The 25457-nt window shown below is 42.5% G+C and overlaps 2 long non-coding RNA genes across 3 annotated transcripts in view; one reads left to right on the forward strand and one right to left on the reverse strand.

Annotated features, from left to right (window-relative positions):
• The first annotated feature begins 1600 nt into the window (after nt 1-1600).
• Nucleotides 1601-16884, forward strand: LOC130274154 (uncharacterized). Of its 2 annotated transcripts, none has more exons than XR_008844265.1 (3): nt 1601-1659; nt 16459-16578; nt 16710-16884. It is a non-coding gene; the product is annotated as an uncharacterized LOC130274154 (long non-coding RNA). The 2 variants fall into 2 exon arrangements; XR_008844266.1 differs by lacking the exon at nt 1601-1659 and adding an exon at nt 15423-15617.
• The window catches only part of LOC130274155 (uncharacterized), a 49145-nt gene continuing 37126 nt past the window's right edge, over nt 13439-25457 (reverse strand). Inside the window, exons 3-4 of the long non-coding RNA XR_008844267.1 lie at nt 16490-16703; nt 13439-13641 (exon numbers count right to left, since the gene is read on the reverse strand). This is a non-coding gene — a long non-coding RNA (uncharacterized LOC130274155). The remainder of the gene's footprint in view (nt 13642-16489; nt 16704-25457) is intronic.

Genomic DNA, 25457 nt, shown 5'->3' on the forward strand with positions numbered 1-25457 from the left:
GTTACAGTTCAGGATACGGGCCAAGAACGGCCTAGGAGGGGCCCCAGGTGGTGGAGCCCGGGCCGGGACCCTATGGGCCCCCTCAACTGTAAACGCCACGGAGAATGGGGCATTGGGGAACAACTCACGGAACCACCGCTCAGCAAACATGGCCGGCGCCTGACCTTCAGCCCGCTCAGGTAGTCCAATGATGCGAACATTATTCCTTCGCAATCTGTTCTCCAGATCATCCTGCTTCTGTTTACACATGGACAGCTGCGATTCCAACGAGGAGATAGTATTCGGCATCGGAGATACCGTATCCTCCAGAGTAGAGACACGGTCCTCGACCTGCACCAACCGGCCTCGTACATTCTGCAGGTCCTGACGCAGCAGGCCCACGTCCACCTTCACCTCCTCCAGCTTCCCTGTGAGCGTCGTCTGGCAGGACGAGATCGCTTGGAGTAGCTGTTCTGTCACCTGCTTCAAGGTGAGATCCGAGCCGGAGTCTTCGGGGCTTCCGGACTCAGGAGAATCGTCCTCCATATCCTCCGGCTCCGGGGCCGTGCAGGCCGCGCTGCCGGCGCCATCTTGGACAGGGCCCCGTGCAAACTCCTGCAGCTTTTCCACTGCAGATTTATCTTTGTTCCGGTTCTGGTCGGCCTTATTAGTGCGCCCCATGGTTCCGGTGCGTCCCGGTGGTGTCTCGGGAGTCAGGATACTAAACAGGAGAAAGATATCCCAGGTTCGGTGCGGGAGCTACCGCTACATGCGACCGCTCAGACCGCTGCGCAAGCCACGCCCCCCCGTTGTTGTAAGTTTATATGAATGTTTAAGCACTAGTGTATGTCTGTATAGTAGATAGCAGTATATCAACTAGAATCGCACATTAGTGTATATGTGAATGTGAATAAGTACCTAATGTGATATGTGTGACTTATGTGTGTGAATAGAGCCCTAAATAGAGAAAAAGAAAAAAAGAGGGAGAGAGAGGGGAAATGAGGGGGAGGCACAAAGAAGGCGAGAAAATAAGAAAAAGAAAAATGGTAGAAGAAGGAAAACCGGGGAAGGAAGAAGGAAAAAAAAGGAAGGAAAAAAGGGAAAAAAAGAAAGTGAAAGTGAGTTATGAACGAAGTAGTGTGAAAAAAATGTGTAATGTGTAAATGTGAGGTGTGACAAAAATATAAAGTGTAATAATGTGTAAAGAATAAATAAAGATACATGCATAAAAAATTACACATATCACATTAGGTACTTATTCCCATTCACATATACACTAATGTGCGATTCTAGTTGATATACTGCTATCTACTATACAGACATACACTGGTGCTTAAACATTCATATAGACATACAACAACGTGGCTTAGACTACGATTAAGGATAAACATAAACTCATTGATATACTTTTCTTTTATTCACATGAACTTTGCGGACATAGGTAGCTTTGACTTGCGCATGCGTGTATCTATGCGTGTTGGCATCGGAAAACACTGATGCGACTGTGACCGCTCATGCGCAGTTGCGTGTACACACGTCACGGAGTCTAGGCATGTGATCGATCATGTGACGGAGTCTAGGCATGTGGTCAATCATGTGATCTAATGCCGATATACAGATAACTATAGAGGACGTAATGGCGTCTGACAATGCCACTACATGTGCGAACAGGCTGGGAAGGTATGTTTTTCCACTCCCCCTCATTACAGCTCTTAAATTGTTTTTAATGTGCACACCTGGAGCACAATATTAATATTGGATTAGAATATACGGCACTTGATTGCCTAGCACAGTATATTGATACACTAATGGCTACTGTATTTTCACTTTCTTATTATGTTTTTATGTGTTTATACTGATATTCTTATATAATTGTTTTATTGGAATTGGTAATTGAACACTTGATAAAATGTAACACTGTTGAGCACTAGTTTATGCTTGAGAAAGACGACGTGAGGCCGTTGAAACGTCAAATTCACTGCTGACCATGGGTCAATAAATACTGCATTTAATTTGATACTTGGAGTGCTGTTGGAATCTTTTTTGTTTTCGATATCTATACATGGTCTGCGACTGGGACCAGGTTACCTCCACGGGCACCCGCCACTTGCATTTGATTGAAAAGGTGTGCTGCTTCTACCAACAGTTCCTATTTATTTATCTATCTATCTATCTCATATATTTCTCATATCTCTCTATTTATCTATCTATCTCATATCTATCCATCTATCTACTATCTATCTGTAATAATATGTTATTCAGTACCTAATCCTGACCATGTACATGTAATGTTTATGCCTCTATCACCTAAATTTATTATAAAAATACCTCTTTTCATTAGCTCAAAGTGTTAGAAATCCTCTCAGGGAAAGGGGATGTGTCCTCCCTTGTGGTGTTGGGAGGTGATTGCTGTGTCTGCTCATGCAGCCTTGAGTCATCTTTTGTCCATAACTCGTGGACAAGCCTGATGCTGCAGGACTGGTTAGTGTCCCAGTAGTTATGGAGACCCCTAGTGGTGGGATTTTCAGGAGCCGTTTTCTTTATTAAATATTCAAAAAAATTTAAACAACCATATTACAAAAGGTCTTTAATTTTCATCAGTAACAACATATAAAAAAATGTTGGATCTGACAGTGTCCGTTTAAGACAATGGTAAACCAAGAAAGAGAAAAGCTAGCCACTATATCAAGAGGCACACCTCAATTGTACTGTAAAAAGTATATAAATATTTAGTGATTCACACAACAAAAGCACAGACATTTAAAACCACTTAAAAACATCAAAAACATGGTGGAGGATTGTAACCCAAATAACCCCCTACCCTCCCCTGGTATACACAATAAGTAAATGGTAAGGGTCCCTGGAATGAGAACCAGAGTGAGAGGACCCACCTGCATCAAACAAGCTGGAAGCAAATAACAAGTATTGCCATGACCCAAGCAAAGATCACAAAATGGCTGTCCCAACCAGCTAGTGCTAAGCTATAACTGACTATTGAATAATGTGCATATGTGCCAGGGGCTACCTCGCCACCCAAGGGGGGGAACACAGCAGCCCCATTTAAGACAATTGGGCATTAAATGTTTTGGCATGAATTTCTCTGAATTGGTTAAAGTCTGTAATCACACCATTGTTTTACCATTCTTTTGGGGTTCCTTTTTGCGTTAAAGATAACATGGCACTAAGAAAAATGGAAACCTTGAAATTAGTGGGAACACAGCCCATCTCACTAAAGCCTAGCATGTTGCAGAAATCTTACATAATAAATTGTTGTTTCCAATCTGTAACTTTTTGTTTGCTTTGCATGGCTTAACCAGATGTACTCTGTATGGCTAAAATTTTCACATGTAATTTATTAATGGGGGTAAGCATGAAGGTGGAACTGAAAGAGAATTGGAAATGTACTGTCAAGTTGCCTTGCAGATTATAGCTGATCATAGGTGTCCCAGCATCAGGATATCTTACGATTAGTTTATCATTGCAGAACACTTGTCGTAAAAGGGGTTTCTCCATGTCCATTTATGCAAAGGATAGGGGATCAGACATCTTATCCCCTATCATTTGGATAAGGGATAAGATTTCTAGGTGCGGAGTTCCCCCTTAACCCTTTAAAGCCCCATAGGTGCTATGCTTCTTTTTCCTCTGACGCCAGCCCTGTTTTCTAAGACAAAACCCTCACACAATAGATCATTTTTCTCCTGGTGCAGCTTCTATTTTAGTTGTAAGGTTTATTGTCATTTTTCACTTTCTCTCCATAAACACATGCAGTACATTGATGAAATGCCTGAATACAAAGAGAGTTCTAATCCCGGTATTTAAATCAACCTTCTATGTAGGAGAAATCCTTCCTTTAATCATAGGATTTGCCACCCTGTAGTTGAAACACATGAAGCATAATAAACCATGAATTTTCAGCCCATGCTCTTTCACATTACAAATTGCCTGGTTCACTTAATTATGGCTATGACCTCAGCGCCCTGCTATTTACCACAAAAGAAAATGCTTTTTTACATAAATCTCCACTGAATTGGGAAATTTGGGAATGCTGTTCTTATTCATTATACAGAAATGCTGATTTGCTCTCATTGGATTATATGTGGATATTTATTTTTCAGTCTGTCCAGAGATTTTACACAAAATAGACTTATGATTATTCCTATTCATAGATATAACCTTAGGCTAAGTTCACATTACACAAAATTTCTTGATGTATTTTATTTTATGCACATCTTTTCGTTTATAATCAACATAAAAACAATCTTTTTTTTTTTTTTTACACAGTGTGAACTTAGACTTACAACGGATGCTAAATAAATATCTAATAAATAGCTTACAGCTAAGAGACAGCAATTGAGTGGGTCTCTCTGGATTATGTCTGAGGCCAGTAGGGCCATGCCAAGCAAAAGAGTCGGTAGTAATGAGGCAAAGTTCACTTCTTGTCATTATATTTTATTCGTTCAGCTTTGTGTTAGTAAGATGTTTTTATGGACACCAGTCTTTTCGAAAGATTTTCACAAACCTGAATGATATTGTTAGATGAACCATTGGAGAGTAGCAAAAAATAAGATTTTAGTGCTCTTACTGCTGTTACTGAGCCCCTTCATGGTGCACATCTATTTCTCGATACCAGGGCAAGGACCAGAGTTGGGTTGTTTTCCAGCAGTACTCACACAGCCCTTTTCTCATACTTCCATACTCAGAGCATATAGTGTGGTTAGTACAGATGGTGACTGAGGATTCTAATATACAGTAGACTGTATATACAGTGTGAGTGTAGGCTGTATATACCCTGTGTGTAAGTGTAGGCTGTGTGTTCCCTAAATGTGAGTTTGGTCTGTATATATCCTGAGTGTGAGTATAAACTATAAACCCTGTTTGTGAGAGTAGGCTGTACAGTATGGGATCTATGTGTGAGTGTATAATGTATGCGCCCTGAGTGCACGTACAGACTATGTGGGAGATTTATCAAAACCTGTCCAGAGGAAAAATTGCTGAGTTGCCCATAGCAACCAATCAGATCGCTTCATCCATTTTTATCAAGGCCTCTGAAAAATGAAAGAAGTGATCTGATTGGTTGCTATGGACAACTAGGCAACTTTTCCTCTGGACAGGTTTTGATAAATCTCCCCCTATATGTGCCCTAAGTGTGACTGTTTATGGGGGTAGGGTGGCGGTATTGTTCAGGGGAGTTGATACAGCACTTTGCCAGGGGCACAATGTACGTCTGTGTCTGGAAAACAAACTTGTTTCTGATTCACTCATCCCCTCTCTAGCAGCTTCCATCATTGTGGTCTCTTACGGCTCAGGGAGGCCTAATACGCACGTGCAGCATTTGCTGCAAGCACTTTAGGCACATGCTATAAGAAAGTATTGTATAATGCTTTCCCATGGGCTTTGTTAGATACTGGGTGTCCTGGAGCTTATAGCACAAAATAAATAATATTTTACACTTTATGTACGAATGTGTTGAAAACTGCCTCTGGATATATCGGGGGAGATTTATCAATACCTGTCCAGAGGAAAAGTTGCCCAGTTGCCCATAGCAACCAATCAGATCGCTTCTTTAATTTTGCAGAGGCTTTGTTAAAAATGAAAGAAATTAGCTGATTGGTTGCTATGGGCAACTGGGCAGCTTTTCCTCTGGATTTTGATAACTCTTTCCCATTGTCAGCAGAAGATTTGTTCAGTAAGAGTTTCATGGTTGGGCAGCCATACACAAACCTTATATACCATTTGCAATTCTTAATGTAAGCTGCTTTGTGCAGTGCAAACGTATTAATAAATCAAACTTTGCCTTATGGAACTATACAGAACCACATGGAAATATGATGCACACATTTTAGTTTTGATCTAGGCATCTTAAATCCTCTGTAGATAAAACTTACAATAGCATACGTCAACATAATAAAGCATTGTATGCTTTCTCCTTTATGGCCACATTTGTGGGAAAACCTTTCCTTGTTTTGGCATTACAGTAATGCAGGATTATTATTCCCATGTAATACTCTAATTTTTCTCAGTGGCTCATGCTGTAGGATAGTTTAGGTGCATACTTTGCAATATTGCACACAAAAATGTTATTACATTTCTGGTGAACAATTTCATACTTCAGCCATGTTACCTTTGCTGCTAAGTGTCACGATTCGGCTGGCTGGAGGTGGATCCTCTGTGCCAGAGAGGGATTGGCGTGGACCGTGTGGGTGGACCGGTTCTCAGTTGCTACTGGTATTCACCAGAGCCCGCCGCAAAGCGGGATGGTCTTGCAGCGGCGATAGCAACCAGGTCGTATCCACCGACAACGGCTCAACCTCTCTGACTGCTGAGATAAGCGCGGTACAAGGGAGTAGACAAGAGCAAGGTCGGACGTAGCAGAAGGTCAGGGCAGGCAGCAAGGATCGTAGTCAGGGGCAACGGCAGGAGGTCTGGAACACAGGCTAGGAACACACAAGGAAACGCTTTCACTGGCACAATGGCAACAAGATCCGGCAAGGGAGTGCAGGGGAAGTGAGGTATAAGTAGGGAAGTGCACAGGTGAAGGTACTGATTAAAACCTCATGCGCCAATCAGTGGCGCACCGGCCCTTTAAATCGCAAAGACCCGGCGTGCGCGCGCCCTAAGGAGCGGGGCCACGTGCGCCGGGACAGCACAGACGGGGAACGGGTCTGGTAAGCGAGTCGGGATGCGCATCGCGAGCGGGCGCGTCCCGCATCGCGAATCGCGTCTCGGCTGGGAACATTATCGCAGCGCATCCGGTCGGCAGGTCTGACTGGGGCGCTGCGAATAGGAGAACGCTGTGAGCGCTCCGGGGAGGAGCGGGGACCCGGAGCACTCGGCGTAACACTAAGCCATGCCTTTTGTAGATGTAGGAAACAGGAAAAGGCAAGCTACTGTAGACGCAAGGGTTATTCTGTTTGATGCATTTTCTTCTTATAGATTTCTAAAATGTAATGCAACAATTTGCATCATTAATGGGCCAAACTTTGAAATATTTTATGATAATGTCCAAGACAAACACACTAGTAAACTGTATATGTACAAATGTAGCAGAGCTAACAGTCAGACTTGGTGGGTTAGCACATCTAGTTACATACTAAATCTACACATAGATAGGTCCATAAATGTTTTTTGAAAGTGGTGTGGAAAATATGACTGGCCTTGACCTCAAGCCCATCAAATTATTTTGGGATGAATTTGTTGACTGCAAGCCAAGGCTCTTAGTCCAACATCAGATCAGGACCGTATGAATGCTCTTGTGATTGAATAGAATTTAGACATTTTCCAAAAACTAGCAGAAAGCCTTCCCAGAAGAGTAGAGGGAACAGCTCTATATTTTAAGAGAGAAAGAAAGGCATGAAACAGCGAGATGGTACATCACAAATTAGCTCAATGGAAGAACACTTTATTTGGGGTTAAACTTACATTGTGTATCTCCTTTTTATGGCATATTATGCACAATATATTATTCCAGAACAATTTATACTGTAGTGTTTTATATCATTATAGAGGAAGACACATATTATATAATTTATAAGTATGTGCTTCTTACAGATTGTGTTAGAGATAAGGAAGTACCATAGGTTATGTGCCGGAACATGTTGTTGTAGTGTTATTATACATATGGCTTGAGGCTCCATGTGCGTGGGCTGAATAAAATGTTATGAATAATCTAACATGTACATGCAGTATCCCAGTACAGATACTGCTACATGGAACAAGTTGGTTGCTGGATAGCTGCAGTGTCGTGGCTAGGTTTTACTGCTATTGCATTGTGTTGTGTCCTCCTATGTGTTAGGGTGGGTTCACACCACGTTTTTGCAATAAAGTTCGTTTTTTTTTAATCAAAAACCTGATAACAGATTCCTCCAAACCTGACTAAACTGTATCAAAATGTGTGTACAAAGTTTTATCTGTATACGGTTGAAAACCATATACGGTTTGAAAAATGATGTCCGGTTGCATCCATTTTTTAAGAAAAAAAATGTATAAGTTTTGAAGTTTTCACTCCATTATGAATAAAGTTTCATTTGTTTGATTGAAATTCCAAGAAAAAAAAAACTGTGCTAAGTCAAAAGCCGTATGGTGAAAACAGGATGGAACTATACGCACATCCGGTTCTGTACGGTTCCCATTGATTCCCATACGTATACGGGTCAATAAGGTTTTTCACCCGGACCGGACAGTGGTAGGCCACGTTTTTCTGTCCAGAAAAAAAAAAAGTTAAAACCGTGTGGTTTGAAAAACGGAGACAACCGTATACAATATGGTGCATACAGTTTTGAATGGGAAGTCTATGGCCACGGTTTTCTGTACAGTTGCATACGATTTTTTTTTTTAAACGTATCCAAAAACTGTATACAAAAATTGTGGTGTGAACCCACCCTTACTCCTATGCACTTTTAATTTGATGTCTGGATGGAGCCTCCCTAACCTAGATCACTTCCCTTACAGGGAGAAAGTGATCCAGTTCAGAACAGTTTCATGTGGAAGGAGGAGGTGAGAGGAGTGTCAGGTCTCTCCTCCTTCCATTATCTTGGCCTTAGGACCTGGGACTGCTTGAGTAGTTACTAAGACTCCTGCAAAGGCCTAACAAATAAGATCCATAACCAGTCCTATTTGAGGAAAGACAGGAGGAGTTAAAAACATCCTTTTTATCAGGGGACATTTATGTAAATCTCTTACAACATGTCTAGAACCTGAAATGTTTCGGGCCAGGCATACCAACATCTCAAGACTATCACATCATTTCAAGACCTGCATTCCATAGTGGATTTTCCCAATTATTGTGAGTACTTTAGTAATACGTGTATACCCACTTGGAACCAATCAGTGAAGATTACCTCAGTAAAGATATTCAGGACTAGCACCTATACGGACCTACACAACGCCCCACGTACCTATACGGACCAACCACAGACAGCAGCTGTAAGAATGAAGAGCAGGGCAGCCTGGGAACTAGTGTTGAGGCTATGTATTTTATATTAGCCTATTGTATTATCCCTCACTCTAGGGAACACTTTATCTTAACCCTGGAATATACAGTGAGTAGGCATCATGTTTTACAAGCACATGAATGTACTACATGATGGGGTAAGATTATATATTTATGAGTTCTCTCAGAATTCTTCAGTGAAAATATTGCTTGGTAAGCCCAGGGTATGTACCCATAGCTTCCTGCTGCATACTGGTCACCGTGGCTTCCTGATAACATCTCTCCCAGGATTGTTGAGCTGGTCATTTGTATATATGAAACCAATACACAGTGGGTGTTTATTATGAGTTGTAGCTCTATTAGATTGTGTTAGATTGCGTTCAATGTTTTCACTCCTATGTCCCCTGAGGATGTCCCTGTGCATGGAATATTAGCACTAGGACAGAAACGCGTAGGAATTATGTGTGTTAGTATTTTGATCTCTATATGGTCTAAGGTTTTCTAAATCTACTTTTAACTTGCAATAGTTATCTTCTTTGTATGTTATACATTGGTTTTGAGTATTGGTGGTTATCATCATCTGCTCAATAGAGCAGGAAATGGCTAATTAATTTTCTTGTTCAAATGATTTCCACTTTTGGGGAATACAAACTTTTCTTCTGGTGGCTTTTATTGCATATGTATAATAAACATTAAATGTGGCTGATGACTCGGACCGTTTCGGGGAGTGGAGTCTAAGGTGCCGCTGGTCTTCACCAGTGCCCACCACAAAGCAGGATGGATTTGCTGTGGCAGGCGACACCCAGGTTGCTACTCCCAACACGGCTCGGCAACACAGGTAATTGGGCAAGATGGGGTACCGGAGGATGAGGCAGAGGCGTAGTCTGGAAACACGGGTAAGCAAAACAGGCTATGAAAACCCTTTCTCTTGGCAATGAGCACTGAAGATCCGGCAGGGAAGTGTGGGAGGTGCAGGGACTTATACAGTAGTGTCAGGTGTTACACATAATTATGGGCGTACTGGCCCTTTAAATTTCAAAGCTCCAGTGTGCTGCCCTCGGAGATGGGTACACGCATGCTGGAGCTGAGACACAGTGGAGGAGGTGGCAGAGGAGCGAGGTAAGTGACGGGCCGGGATTCGCATGCGGGCGTGATGCGAATCCCAGCCCCGCCAGAAGCAGGGACAATGCGCTCGCGGCCGACATGTGCGGCCGGAGCGCAGGCTGTAACAGCAAATTTTCCATGCAAATTTTAGCATGAAAAAAAAGTGAACAAACATAGCAAATATGCAAATTTTGGGAACATTGGATAATGAATCGTCAAAATATTTGCAAAATATCGCAAATTTGAATATGGCCCCTGCTGATCATCATTAGTCACCATGGTTCCCATTTCCAGTTTTCGTGGAGTAAGCCATGATTTGATTTCTTTATGAATGACTTTTAGCTGTTCCTTCCCTGTGTGACTCCGTTCACCAAGGCAAACCATGTGAAGAACAAGTGTGACACCGTTGAGGGGCTCTGAGACTTGTCCGTGCAGTGGAGGCTGAGGAGATGGTGAAGGAGGAGGAGGCGGAGTGGCACAATGTCACAGGACCAACGGCCTGAGATCGTGAAGGCCGAAGCAGCGTGACCTGTCCAAGTTGCTGTTGTGGATGAACCACATTCATCCAGTGGGCCATAAAGGACCAGAGTTACAGTTCCACATGTCGGCGCTGCCGTGCAATTTGGTACACACCAACAGGCTCAAGGACTGGCCCACCTTCTGTTCAACAAAATTATACAGGGCTGATACTGCACCAGCAACATTGACAGGAGCACATTCAGCTTCTGCGCCGTTGGATGAATGGGCACATACTGTTGTCTCTTGGACATGGCTTCGCCGATGGATTGCTGGCAGAATGACTGACTCAAAGTTGGAGGAGCAGGAGCATCTGGAGCGACAGAAGGAGGCTATGACACAGCTCCCTTCGGCTGAGGCGGTGGAGCCTTGGCTGTCTGAAACAGGGAGCGGCGTGCCACTGGGTTATGCAGCAGACTGGACCACCACATCGGAGACTTGCTTCTCCCAAGCCGCCTTATGGTGACGCTGCATATATTGATGCAGGGCCGTTGTGCCAACATTGGGACCTTGGCCATGCTTCACCTTCTGTCACACATCTTGCATGTTAACATCCTCAGGATGCTTGATGAAAAACTGCCACACCGCCGAGTAGCTGATTTTCCCACCAACAGTGTGCACTGATTGACTTCTACTGCCGCCGACTCCAGGAGCCCCTGTTCCACTACCTCCCAGGAAGGTAGGCTACCGTGAAGCAGATGCTCTACCCCGGGCACATTTGACTCCAGACTTTCCACTTCTGCCACCATACTGACTGCATCATGGACAACCTGCAACCCCTCTTCTCCTGATGATGATGAAGCCCCATCTGCAGCCGGCCCCCAAGTGCGATCAGCTTCATCACCATCAAGTTGTGTCTGTACGTCACTGATGTCATCCTCAGGTTCTTCAAAAGTGTAGGCTTCAGGAGCCTGAACGCTCGCAACACCACCTCATACGCCACTCTCCTAATCACTACTTGCCCGCCTAGCAGAGGAAACACCGGATGTCTCCTCCACTTCTTGGCTGGGCAGTAGCTGCTGACTGTCCTCTAGTAGATCGATCTCACTAATTAGTGGAGCTGAACCCACAGCATAAGTTACTTCTGTGGGGGAAGAAACCGCATAGGACAGAGACAATGGGAAGACAAGGACTGCTTCCGGGCCATGCCAACTGAGGGTTGTGTCTGAGGAACCCACCGACTGTTGACTGGGGGTGTTGGATGTCACTTGTGAAGAAGTGGATGACCGTGTTAACCAATCGATGACGGCAGATGAGCCACGATGAGACACAACCGCTAGCTGATACTGGGAGCTCAGGTCTCTCGCTGTGACTCCTGCTGCAATTCGCCCCTAGTCTGCTACCTCTGTTTGATGAATTTAGGCCTCTGCCACTCCTCTGTGCACCTCCTGGCACTTCTCTGCCTCACATACTTAGTGCATATATGAGGGGAGTACATTACGCTCCAGTATGCTTAACAAAGTAGTTGTGTACAACACCAGCCAGTTTGTACTTTTGACTGGCCTTTCACAGTATCTAGGCCCTTGAGACTTTAACAGGAAGAAAATAGTACACCACTGAGATATACGTATGTGGTATGCACTGATGAGGGGAGGACAATGCCCTCCAGTATGCTGAAAAAGTATTTGTGTACAACACCAGCAGTATACACCAGTGCTGCAGCACACAGTTGCTGTGTACTTCACCCAAAATTGCACTTTCTCTCTCAATCTCACTCCCATCCCTATCAGTGCTTCTAGGCAAGATTTGGGCTTGAGCTGAATCGCTGCAGTTCTGTGCAACACTCTGTGCAACACACTGCTCTCTATCCCTCTGTGGAACTTAACGCTGATGTGGCTAAGAAGTGAATCGCTGCTGGAAAAAAGCTTTTCTGGCCAACACACAGAGCTGCCTGTCCATATCTATATCTCTGCAATGAAAGGCTGAAGTGACTGGCCACAATATGGCTGACAATTATATAGGGCTGTGACATCACAGGGGTGACTGGCTGCTGATAGGCTGCATCCTGCATGTGATTCAGGGACATCCCGCCTACCCTTTTTCACGCCTTCCCAGGATTCCTTGCCCCAAGTCCTCACATGTGGATCCGCCATTTTAGATGCCCTGGAGTCTGGAGTTAAATTGAGTTTAATGAAGCGATTCACGTGATTGAATCGCAGGGATATTTTCATTAGTTGCAAATCGAATTTTTCCTGAAATTCGTAATTAATTCGGATTCGTCAGATTCGATTCGCTCATCCCTAGTCATAGTCTAGTGTCATAGTGTCCTGGTGTCATAGTCTGGTGTCGTAGAGTTCTGGTTTCATAGTCCAGTGTCATAGAGTCCTGGTGTCATAGTCTAGTGTCATAGAGTCCTGGTGTCATAGTTTAGTGTTATAGAGTCCTGGTGTCATAGTCTAGTGTCATAGAGTCCTAGTTCATAGTCTGGTGTCATAGAGTCCTGGTGTCATAGACTAGTGTCATAGAGTCCTGGTGTCATAGTCTAGTGTCATAGAGTCCTGGTGTCATAGTCTAGTGTCATAGAGTTCTGGTGTCATAGTCTAGTGTCATAGAGTTCTAATTATTCTATAGAATAATAATGTATTTTAAACAACCTTGGACTGAAGTAGAAAATGTGAGCAATCAAACTAAATGGTTTCACATAATCACATGTTAAAGGAGGACCCCAGGGAAGCCTAATATACTTCATAATTCCTAGAACAGGGCTTTAGCCATCAGCCCCTAAGAAGAACAAAGATAAAAGCTATTATTTGCCCCCTCGGGCCATACACTAAGTATGACACAGACCATGTAACCTGTCAGTTTTGCCATGGGTGTTCTTTTAATGACTTTGACAATGTGTAGCAGGAGACCAGTCTCAAATGATAATAATATTCTTAATAAGAATTTAGGATAATTTAGGAGGAGAGTCTCTCTTTAATACATGTCTTATACACTCACAAATTTACTTTACTTCATCACATTTTAGAATACATTTCAGTCTACGTCTTATTTTCTGTACGAATTCACAGTCTACAGTGTGTATAGTGTGTATCAGTATTTATAATTCTTCATTGTCATCAACAACAGGCAACTTTTTCATTTTTCATTAGACCTTTCTCCTGTCCTTGGTGCTGAAACAAAAAACTCAATTTTATTTCCATGCATATTTCAATTGGGAATCAAAATCAATTTTTAATGTGAAACCATAGTGTATGGTCTCTTTAATGGCTGCTTTTAAGGATTTCCTAACTAGCAATAACTAAATGTAATATAAATGGTAGAGTAAACAGCAGACAGTAGAGGATGAATAAAATATATTCAAACAAGATTTGGATTTAGAATCTGTGCTGTTCAATATAGTTTGAATGACAATGACTTGAATTAAAAATTTCTCTCCACACTGAAAAATGTGCACACAGATTTCCAAAAACAAATTACAGATTTTTCAACGCAGAAAAAAAGTGACATCTTCTGTAGGTTTCTGCACTAATTCTCCCATGGAAATCAATGCGTGCTTTAAAATTGTCATCAAAATCCACATGGAATTTTGCATCAAAAATCTACACAAGCTTCAGTTGAGAATTCTACATGGATTTAAGGCAGAACTTTCCGTTGCTCCTTTTTCTCTCTTATGAATATGTTCTTAAAGGGGTACTCCACTGCCCCAGCGTCTGAGCGTCCTGAACATTTAGTTCCAAACGCTGGGGGTGGGCTGCGAGGGGTCGTGACAGCATGGCCATGCCCCTCGTGACATCACACCACGCCCCCTCAATTCAAGTGGGAGGGGGTGTGACGGCCTCCCATAGACTTGCATTGAGGGGGCATGGTGTGACACCATGAGGGGGTGTGGCCGTGACATCACGACCCCCCCCATAGCCCACACTTTGGACGCTGAGCTAGTGGAGTACCCCTTTAATCAGATTTAAACAAATTTCTGATTCTTTAGTTTGCCATATGAACACTTTACATTTATTTTTATCAACATGATAATCCATTGTGTTGTATAAAAAGTGGATATATGCTTAAAGGGTTATAAAAATGTATCCCCTATCCGCAGAGCTCCAACTGATGGGAACCCTCTTTGATCGCAAAAACTGGGACACAGCTTTCTCCATTGAATGGTTTGGTGGGTCGGCACTTGCAACTAGCCATTCCATTAATTTTCTATAGAGCCACCGGAGATAGCAGTGTACTTGCATTGATGTGCATGACAAGAATATTATTTTGCCTCTCTACAAATTACTAGCCAGATCACACATGGGATATTTATGAATAGTCACCTGAGTATAAGACGTAGCTAAGGCCTTGTTCAGGAAGCTCCATTCGCTAAATTTGTTGTTATAATGGAACATGAAAAGAGAAATAAATACTGCAGATCAGTTTTTTTCTCCACTTAAACAGAAACTATACAGACTCATTTAAAGTCAATGGGACCCATTGGTGTCCATTGTGCAACACACTGTTCAGTTCAATTTTTCTGGAATGAACGGTACGATCGGGAGAATAGTAAAGGTGCCCAAATAACTGTATTAAATATATATCAAAAGACAGTACAGACATCTCATGATATCTGATGTCTGTTTATATATGAATGATGTCCCAAGAAAACAAGGTTTACCACCATCAGAGAACCCTATCCCCAAAATAATCTTTCTGGGTTAACTTAATAAAAAAAATCTAAAAGGAGCCTGTCACCTTTCTTAAAATAAAGTTATAAGTTGTATGACTATGTGTTGGAGATTGTAGTTGTTCAGTCTAACACAATCCCTATACAGGACAGTATGTTGTCACAAATCTGAACTGTGGGGGTGCATTAGCTCCCCACTGTTTTGCTCTTTGTTGTGACTCCTTGCATACAGTCAGCTCTTAGTGGATTTATTTGTTTAATCTTTAAACCATTTACAGTTCAAGACAAAGTTTATTTTCTTCAAAAGTAAAGCCAAATTGCCTCTACAGCCACGGATGCCAAAGACATTTGTGCCGCTTTGATTTATCTGGTGCAGTTGCTGTCGGCGTTTCATGCAAACATGTATAGTTCATTTTCTGGATAATTTGTTCAAAAGATCAAGTTTACTTCTGCCCATGTGAAGCAAACTGCAATCTAATGGTAAGACAAATGTGCCCTGCTAGTACTTAGTAGCCCCTACAGTCACTGTCTAGACAGCCAGTACGTAACCCCTCTGTGTACATAGAGATGGTCGTGTTTTAAAAAACAATTGTGAATCAATTTCTGGGAATTTCCACATAAACAATGCTTATACTTCCATATAGAGATGAGCTAACTTACAGTAAATTTGATTCCTCACGAACTTCTCAGCTCGGCGGTTGCTGACTTTTCCTGCATAAATTAGTTCAGCTTTCCGGTGGGCTGGAAAAGTTGGATACAGTCCTAGGAAAGAGTCTCCTAGGACTGTATCCACCTTTTCCAGCCCACGGGAGCACCTGAAAGCTGAACTAATTTATGCAGGAAAAGTCAGCAACTGCTGAGCCGAGAAGATTGTGATGAATCGAATTTACTGTAAGTTCGCTCATCTCTACTTCCATATATCATCTACTGTAACTTACTGTACATTCATTTTAAGGGCTTCAGCAACAGAAGCTAAATAGTGTTTGTTACATGACATGAAATTATATAAGGTGCATTAGTCAGATAAGAGGAGAATGAGGCATTTTAAAGACATTTTACACATTCTTTTACATTTACTTGTTAATTCACACCATTTGTTTAATATGTAATGCCTATTAAAATGGCCATTTGTATTACAGAAACTAATATTTATAAAAATATATATATATATATATTGTAAATAGATTCACATAGCAAAGCTTACAAGCTTGAAATGGACTAAATAGTTAACCCAAATGTGTTTTTCACTAAATCGGTTCAGTTATATTGTGCTTTATAAATCTATATAGGATCACATGTGACTGATATTATTTATCCTCAGTTTTTAATACAGGGTGTAATAAGATATTTACTTGTCAGATAAAAGAATATGGTATATTAGAATTCAAGCATTTGCTGGACACATCAGATTCTCGGCCCACGTTTGCAGTCATCGCTTAAAGTAAGAATTTACTTTTGTGCAAATTGGAATTTCTACTTGCTTTCTCTGCTGCCAACTCCTGAGTTGTTGGAAAGATGATAGGGGACAGATTATCCTTTAACAAGTTTTGTTCTGTCTTGAATTTTCTACAGGGAACCAAAGAAGCAGATGTAACTATTAGTTCACAAGGGGAAAATATAACTGGCGAGTATGCTATGTCATTGCCATTAAACTTGAAAGCTAAAAATAGAACTGGGTGACTATGAAAATAATTTCTCTCTCATTGGTTGTCACTAATAGCATTATAACCGAGAGATATTTGTAGATGTGAGAAGGCTTTTATAATAATGATTAAAACTGGGCCTCCCTCTGCCATACATTTACCCATTTGGTATCTGGTCTTTGTTTGCCTCCATTTCTTCTTAGGATATTTGGGTTGATAGCCTACAACCTTAATGACTAATGTTGTAAATGGAATAATGGGATGCCCCCACAGGTCCTTACCACCCATTCAGGGATGGGCCATTTCTTTGAGGGTCCACATAACATCTAAGTTATATACACTATTGCTTTAAACCAGTGTTTCTCAAGCCCAGTCCTCAAGTACCCCCAACAGGTCATGTTTTCAGGATTTCCTTAGTCTTTCACAGGTGATATAATTGTAGTGATGCCTGATGCACTGACCATAATCATATCACCTGTGAAAGACTAAGGAAATCCTGAAACATGACCTGTTGGGGTACTTGAGGACTGTGCTTAAGAAACACTTTTTTAAAGAGTAACTATCACTTAGAGACATGTCAATAGTTCCATCAGTAGGGATCCAGATCAGTAGAATGAATGGAGAGAAATGCTTTGCGGTGTACATGGCAAGACAGAGACAGCAGGGAAAAATATCACCTAAATGAGTGCTTCTCCCCATTTGTTCTAATGATTAGTGGGGGTCTCAGCACCTGGACTCCACCAATGAAAACTTTTCACACCCTTACAACATGTCAAATGTTTTCTGAAGTGATAGTTATCACTTATAGTCAAAAGATATGTAAAAAAAAGAATGTTAATTACTATTACCAGAACACCCACATGTGTTTCTTACTGAATAGCCATCTTCCCTATCCACAGGTGACCTCAGTTGTAAAGCTGGCTGCTCATTGGGGACAGAGGAGAGCACTGTGTGCATAAGCTGAATCAGTCCACATAGCCCATCATATGTTCTCTGTCTCACATGACTGCGTGATGTTAGCAAGGGGCCTCAAGTCTTCACAATGGTCCATGTCTAGGAAGGAAAGGGGAATGGCTGGGGTAGGAGGGGAGTGAACCACACACAGTGCATTTCACTCGACCTCTGGGGCATCATAGCTCACATCACAAAAACAATATGGGAAAGCTTATAACATCATATGGAGGTAACAGATATAGTGCCAATATGTTTTCAAGCATACCTAATTTTATTTATTCGATAAACACCTTTAATCTCATACATAGGATATCTCTATTATTTGGTTTCAAAATAGTTGGGGTGGGGGAGCTTGTCAATTGTGTCTATTCTATTCTCTGTATTATTCTAGTGGCTGGTACAAAAAAAATATGTCCACATGTCCAATTAGGCAGAAGAAACAGGGGGTGCAAGCGGAGAAAGCCCAGGTCAGGAGCCCTTATTAGATCCAGACAGCAAACAAGAGCCGCAGCACGCATGGGCGTCTGAAGCGTTGCTCCGTTAGTTGGAATAAACAACCACTTCACGTGATTCTGGTGTGCTGCGTCTCTTGTTTGCTGTCTGGCACATGTCCAATTAGATACACCAGAAACCTGCCAGATATAGGCCAGAAATCAGTCTGATATACAATGGAAATGTATCCCATTGTATAAACTGCTTAGACTATTTACAAAATAGTTAAAGGAGTAGTCCAGTATTGGATAACTTATCCCCTATGACATGTATTGGAAAACATATCCCCCATGACATGTATTGAGCAGGCATGTCAGTCGCTGCTTCGTGTGGTGGTCGACACGTGCTATGTGGCCGGAGAGCTGGGGCCCCGTATGGGAGATCGGACCCCCCACGATCTGAAACTTAGTCCCTATCCTTAGGATAGGGGGAAAGTTTTCCAATATTGGACTACTCCTTTAACTATTTTGTAAATAGTCTAAACAGTTCATACAATGGGATACACTTGGATAGGGGATAAGTTTTCCAGCCTTGGAGTACTCCTTTAAGATAGACTTGAGTTTATTGTGGATGATCAATGGGGGGGAATTCATAATTTCTTGTCTATGCTCCATGCAGGTTTAGATCACAAATGTTGCTGTGCTGTCTTTGATGTACGTGGGACAAAGTCACTGCAAAAACTCTTCTAAGGCAATCCACGATGTAGTTATGATTCTAAAATTCTCTAAATGAAAAATTGCAGAAAAGTCGCACGGAGGCAGGCTGTGACAATTTATGCGACAAATTTAGACTAAAAAAAACTGGGTAAATTGTTTGATGAATTCCACCGGATGTGTCCTAAAGTAAGACTCCCACACGCCCCCCTTTATAGACAAGCTGTGTAGAGTGCAGCAAGAAGGCATTCTTTTTAGCATAACATTTTGATAAATTTGTGTCAAGTAAAATTCTCTAGTTTTTGTTCTAAGCAGATTGATACATTTCTGCCCCCTCCAATGCACATAAACATATAACGGGAGCTTTATCATTAGGTGTCTATTGTAGACACAGATCTACCCCTTTACACTGCTTGTCTAATTTACACTCTTGCTCAAGATTTACTAAAGTTGTGCACTATAAATTTTGTGCAAATATAGAAAGCCCCCCCCCCTTGCTCTATCATGCACTCCTTCTCTACCCCACACTTCACAGAGCTATGGCATTTTCTGCGGTACACTGCTCACATAGCTGTGCTGGAGCAGCAATGTGTCCGGACAAAACTCTGCACAATAGTAAAATCATAAATCTTTATAAAGTACACAGAGGGGGAGATTCTCAAAGAATTTTGTGGCAAAAAAAACAAATTTGGCGCAAAAAGTATTGACCACATTTTCCAAGAGCTTTGTGCCGCGGTTTACACTGTTCAGGTCAGTTTTGTAAAAGTTGGCGTGTCCACGTATATTGTCTGCTTTCCATGATATTTTCAAAGGGGTGAGAGTCCAGTTTACATCAAAATTTTCACACCAGCTTTTTGAAAGTGTAGAAATCACAGAAATGGTTGTAGCTTTAATATTTTTGTATTCATTTTAGTTACGTAAATATGGAGGACTATGTCAGATTCGGCAGACTGCGATGATGAACAGCGTTTTTAAATGTCAATAAAAGGGTTAACGAGGGCTGTGGGGGAGTGTTTTTTTTATAAAACCTTTTTTTCAATGTGTTATGTTTTTTATCATTGAATTTTCAGGCTTAGTAGTGGAAGCCGTCTTGTAGACAGAATTCATTACTAAGCCAGGGCTTAGCGTTAGCCCCAAAATCAGTTAGCAGTAACCCCCAATTATTACCCCAGTACCCACCGCCACAGGGGTGCTGGGAAGAGCCGGTACCAACAGGCCCGGAGCATCAAAAATGGCGCTCCTGGCCTAGGCGGTAACATGCTAGGGTTATTTAGGCTGGGAATGGACAGTAACAATGGTCCACCCTGGCAACGTCAGGCTGTTGCTGCTTGGTTGGTATCTGGCTGATAATGAAAAAATGGGGGAACCACACATTTTTTTTAAATTTATTTCTTTAAAATAATTTAAAAAAAACGCATAGGGTTCCCCCTATTTTCAGTATCAGCCAGATACCAACCAGGCAGCAACAGCCTGATGTTACCAGGATGGCCGAGGACCATTGTCACTGGCCCTCCCCAGCCTAAATAACACCAGCCTGTTACTGCCTAGGCCCAGGAGCGCCATTTTTGACGCTCTTCCCGGCACCCCTGTAGGTACCGGGATAATAATTTGAGGTTAGCTTTAGCTGATTTTGGGGCTAACCCTAAGCCCTGGCATAGTAATGGATTCTGTTTATAAGACGGATTCTGTTACTAAGCCTGAAAATTCAATTATAAAAAACACAACACATAAAAAAACATTCCCCCACAGCCCTCATTAACCATTTTATTGAAATTCAAAAAATGTTGGTCATCGTCGCAGTCCACCAAATCTGACGTAGTCCTCTGTAATCAGGTATCTGAAATGAGAAGAAAAGAAAAACAAGAAATATGGTTCAGTACACTTTTTGCACTCTCCCCTGGGAAGAGCGCACATAATGCAGCAAGTTCATAAACAGGGAGAATCCAATTGTTGCTAAACTGCAACTCCCATCATGGGGGCTGTAGTTAAAGGAAAACTGTCAGCTTTCTCCCCCCGCACTAACCAGTGCTACTCGCTGGTAGCATGGGGGATGCTGATCAGTTTGATCCTTACCGTGCCCGGATCCGCCGTGTTGTTCGTCTGAAATCTTCTATTTTCATAATATGCAAATGAAGTGCTAACTGGCACCGGCCGGACTAACTGGCACTCTGACATCAGTGCCCCTGGCCACAGTGCCGCCAAGCTCATCAATATTGCTCCCCTCTCTCTTCATTACAGAGCGGGGAGAAGAGGGAGACGCGGAGGGAGGGGAGGAATATTGATGAGCTGTGCGGTGCTGCGACAGGCGGCACTGACGTCAGAGTGCTAGTTAGCTCGGCCGGTGCCAGTTAGCACCTCATTTGCATATTCCAAAAATAGCACATTGCAGCCGAACGGTGCGGTGGATCCGGGCACGGTAAGGATCAAACTGGTCAGCATCCCCCGCACTACCAGCCAGTACTGCAGGTTAGTGCGGGGGGGGGAGAAAGCTGACAGTTTTCCTTTAAGCAACAGCTGGAGTCTCCATGTTTGGGACCACACTGCCTGAAAGGCTCTGTTTCCATTATGCAAAATGCATAATGAGAACAGAGTCAGGCCTGGACTGTGTAGCTCGATCTGTCCCTCTGCCCTTGGGCTACTACTCCCATCATGGGACAGAGTCTGTCCCATGATGGGAGTAGTTGTAATACCGCAGCACTGAGGGATGGCACTTGCACATACCCCAGCTGCGGCTCCTGTATATACCGCTCATAATTCATAATCGCCGCCGCCGGGAGACCGGAGCTCTGATTGATGAATAGCTTTTCACCAATCCGAGCTTCGGTCTCCAGGCGGCGATTATGAATTATAAGAGATGTATACAGGAGCCTGGAGCCGGCGTGCAGTGCAGTGTAGCCACATGTGCCGCCGACTTGTTAACTTAATAAATGCAGATCACAGCGGGTCTCTGCAGAATGACTTGCTGTGATCTGCCCCTCAGCTCCTGGACTACAACTCCCATTATGTACGGAGTCTGTCCATGATGGGAGTAGTGGTCCTTACAAGTCCCACAGCCGGGTGATGTGCATGTGCCATCCCTCAGTGCTGCGGTACTACAACTACTCCCATCATGGGACAGACTCTGCCCATGATGGGAGTTATAGTCCAGGGGCTGAGGTGCATATCGCACTTGGTCATTCTCCAGAGACCCGCTGCGATGTGCATTTACTAACTATAAAAACCGGAGGCACATGCGGCTACACTGCGCTGCCCACCGACTCCTGTATACACCGCTCATAATTCATAATCACCGCCGCCGCTATTCACCAATCAGAGCTCCCGTCTCCCGGGCAGGGATTATGAAATGTGACAGTGTATGCAGGAGCCGGCGGGCAGCGGTGTAGCCGCATGTGCCGCCGGCTTTTACAGTTAATAAAAATGCGGATCACAGCAGGTCTCTGAAGAATGACCAGTGCGATCTGCACCTCAGCCCCCTGACTATAACTCCCATCATGGGCAGAGTCTGTGTATGATTCCTAACTGTCCCAAAATAGTTAATATATTATGTTTCCAAAATACAAAGGGTAACACAAGTTTAACATTCTCAGATGCTTTCGAACACTTTGGTACGTGTCCTCCGAGATGGTGTATATTTGCGCAAGAAAAGGGCATTTTACTTAACCGTAGACATGGCTATGAAGAATTCTATCAGATTTTGAGCAAAAAAAAAAACGCAAAAAAACTCTTGCGCAAATTTTTGCATAAAAAATAGACAAAAAAAAAGCCCTATATACAATGATTAGTTCCCCCCATAGACCCTGATGTTGGGCATCTTGATCTGCCTGCTATAGAAGGAGTTAACCATTATAATTTTGTAGCTGCCCGGGTAAATAATTTGCCTTTACCTTTTGCATTTTCATAATATTCTGAAGAGGCCGACACTAAGCAATGAGAACCAGATGTCCTGAGACATCTACATGGGGCCTGTGTTCAGTTAGCATGCAAATTGTCATCTCAGAACTCCCTTACTGAACCGTAGGAGGAAAATAAGTGCCCCGTGCTGTGAAAACAGATAATGTGCTTGATTAAAGTTGGAGGTTTCAATCCTGTATTTAACTGCTTTGCTTTTTTATCTGAACTCCATTATTGGGAACGATTTTTATGACATCAATCTACCGAATAGTTGAGCGCAAGTACTTGACGGAGAGCAGCACTTGACAAGGGGTCTTTGTTTGATCAGCGTGATCAAAGGAACAGTCAAAACACAAATAAACAGATTTGACACTAAGCAAATGAGATGATTTATGTGCGATTTGTGCAAACATTTTATATGGACTGGGCAGAGATTCTGCATATATTCTCCTGATAACGTATTTATTTTTTCTGAAAGCTGAAGTGTAATGGCTCTTCCACCTTTATAATGGCTTGTTTTTCTTATAATCCTGGCAGAATTGTTTCCATGTAAAAGTAACAAAGTATTAAGAATACATTTGTATTTTCACTGACTTCAGAAGGAAATATGCATTGTATTCAACTCCACGTCCTAGTGTGGAGTACCATATCACGTGATCGCAGCGCTCTGTCTGAAGAGCCCATGCGCCACTATATTTTCCCCAGCTCTCACGTTATCAGGACGTAAAAGCTAGGGAAAATATAGCGGTGCATTCGCTCTTCAGACTGAGCGCTGCGATTACGTGATGTGGGACTCCACTTCACTAGGACGTAGAGTTGAAGCCAATGCATATGCATAGTGGAGGGGCGGGCTTAGGAGCCTTACTACGGGAGCGAGAGGTGGCCAGCCGGCGGGGGAGATGCCTTCAGTGCGCTTATTCTCACTAGAAATACCGGAACTTCAGAACAAAATATCTCAGCGGCCAGTTGAAAATAAGTAAGTAACCCTTCGTTTGAATCCTGTTCACCCACACTATAACCCAGTCTATTGGGTTTAGTGTGGGTGAAAAGGCTGACAGTTTTCCTTTAAGTTTTTTGATTATGTTCCCCATTGATCTTAAACTGATCTGAGAAAACATTATAATGACTTCCCTTCCATATTAAAAGATTTTCTCAGACATAGGACTTGTGTGTACAACAATAATAAAGACGCCTTTTCGGTTTCACGTCACATTTCTTAGAGCTAACCAGAGTTGCCTTAAAAATATCTGAGGTTTCAGGTCGCAACATTTTTTTTCTATTTCGCATAAAATGTTAAATTTTTGCGCCAATTTAAAATTCCAGAAAATGTCCCCTAGTGTCTGTAAAATATCTAAGAAAGAATATTGTAATAAAGCATTGATATTAACAGAGGAAACATTCTCTTGTAACATTCCCATCTGAGACTCTTCTATAGAGAACGCTTCCATCAGACACCCTTTCAGTAGGACTGTATATGAAGTAGTCAGGCTATTCACAGACGCTGTGTCATGTGTTTCTGAAATCTTTTGTAAGACACCCACATGTTTTAGTCATTGAGTGAATTGTAATGTGTACAGAGACAAACAATTGGCGGCTGACCTGCAGAGCCAGTCCTAGGCAGGCTGCTGCTTGTTCCCCTCCTTCACATACCTCTACAGCATCTATTTTGAGACTTGTTGATTTTCATTCAGTACACCATCTCTATCACCTGTTTGCTGATGCTGGGTATTATTTAAGTTCTCAGCATAAGTTAACCGACAAGTCTGGGTGATTTCTATTCCTTATTATGTGTTTACAATGCCAAAACTGAAAGTGCAAATTCAGATTAGCCCACTTTTCCACTTTACTATGTTATTATATCACACAGTTTATTACTAAACTAGCTAAGTACCTTTCGCTGCCTGGTTTTTCCTACCTTATCCTTGTGGGGGAGGAAAAGCAACAAAGGAGGAAGCTTTTGTCCTCATATCCTGACCTCAAATCCTGACCCCATATCCCCTCCTCATATTCTGACTTCGTAACCTGTCCTCATATTTTGTCCTCATATCTCGACCTCATATCCCATCCCCATATCCCGACCCCATATCCTGACCTCATATCCCGACCTCATATCCCGACCCCATATCCCATCCCCATATCCCGTTCTTATATCCCATCCTCATATCCCGTTGTCAAATCCCATCCTCATATCCCGTCCCCATATCTAATCCTCCATTCTAATTCTCATATCCCCTCCTCATATCCCAACCCCAAATCCTCTCCTCATATACTGACCTCATATCTTGTCCTCATATTTCGACCTCATATCCCGTCCTCATATCCCATTTTCATATCCTGTCCTCAGATCTAATCCTTTTTTCTAATCCTCATATCCCATCCTCAGGTGGGGCTGCGGTTGTGGTAAAGATATTGTAGCTGAAAATAAAATGGGTGTTGCTTAAAGGGTGGGCGTGTCTTTGCAAGATGGGACATGGAATGCTGGGAGGGTGTGATCGGACTGACACATTAACCAGGAGATGCAGAGCGGAGCTTGTGGAGTAAGGCACCAGAAGTCCTATATACTTGCATGGGACTTGAAACAAAAACCCCAATCTTCACATATGGGGGAAGGTTAGGGGTTAATTTAACTAGTATATATTTTTATTTGACACATAAATAACATGTGACCAAATATTATCAAATTATCT

Source organism: Hyla sarda, chromosome 5 (genome assembly GCF_029499605.1).
Source record: "Hyla sarda isolate aHylSar1 chromosome 5, aHylSar1.hap1, whole genome shotgun sequence".
NCBI classification, from domain to species: Eukaryota; Metazoa; Chordata; class Amphibia; order Anura; family Hylidae; genus Hyla; species Hyla sarda.